The sequence below is a fragment of the Elephantulus edwardii genome, unplaced genomic scaffold, assembly GCF_000299155.1.
Source record: "Elephantulus edwardii isolate Elephantulus edwardi_28Jun2011 unplaced genomic scaffold, EleEdw1.0 scaffold00108, whole genome shotgun sequence".
Classification (NCBI taxonomy): Eukaryota; Metazoa; Chordata; class Mammalia; order Macroscelidea; family Macroscelididae; genus Elephantulus; species Elephantulus edwardii.
The window spans coordinates 4,687,534-4,688,197 of NW_006399858.1; positions in this window are offsets into that span (position 1 = coordinate 4,687,534).

Consider the following 664-nt stretch of genomic DNA (forward strand, 5'->3'; position numbering starts at 1 on the left):
CCTCTTTTAACAACTGGGATCTAGAGGAAGAGAAAAGACCAGAGAATGGCCAAAATTATAGGGGCAGCTATTGCTGCCAGTTTAGGGCCTGTGTCAGGAAAAGGAAGTCTTACTCATATACAGTGCCACCCAAAGGTAATAAAGGAGGCCAGAATTGCTTCCACTGTGGAAGCTAGGCCACTTCGGTAGACAGTGTCACAGACGAAAGCCACAGATAGGCAAGGGAGTAGAAAGGAAGCTCCCTCTCATTTGCTTTAAGTGTGGATCTGAAGGACACTTGGCCAAGGGTGACCCACATCAGGTCCTCGTGGCTGACAGGAGTGACAGACCCCAGCTCCCAGCTGGAAACAAAGGAGGACGCTTCAACTCTTTAGATCCTCCCGGAAGAGCCGTGGGTGAGCATTAACATTACTGGTAAGTATATATTCGTTTTCTCCTGGACACAAGAGCCTACTATTTGGTCCTAAAAGCTTTCTGAGGTCCCAACTCTTCTCACTACTCCTTAGTTGTTGGAATTGACGGAAAACCTCATAAGCAGTTGTTTACTTCACCTCTGCCTTGCATGCGGACTTCCAAGTTATAAAACAACCCAGTGGTAGATGGAATTTGCTCCAGGACTTAAGAACAATAAATGACATAGTTGAGCCTCTACATCTTGTGGTTC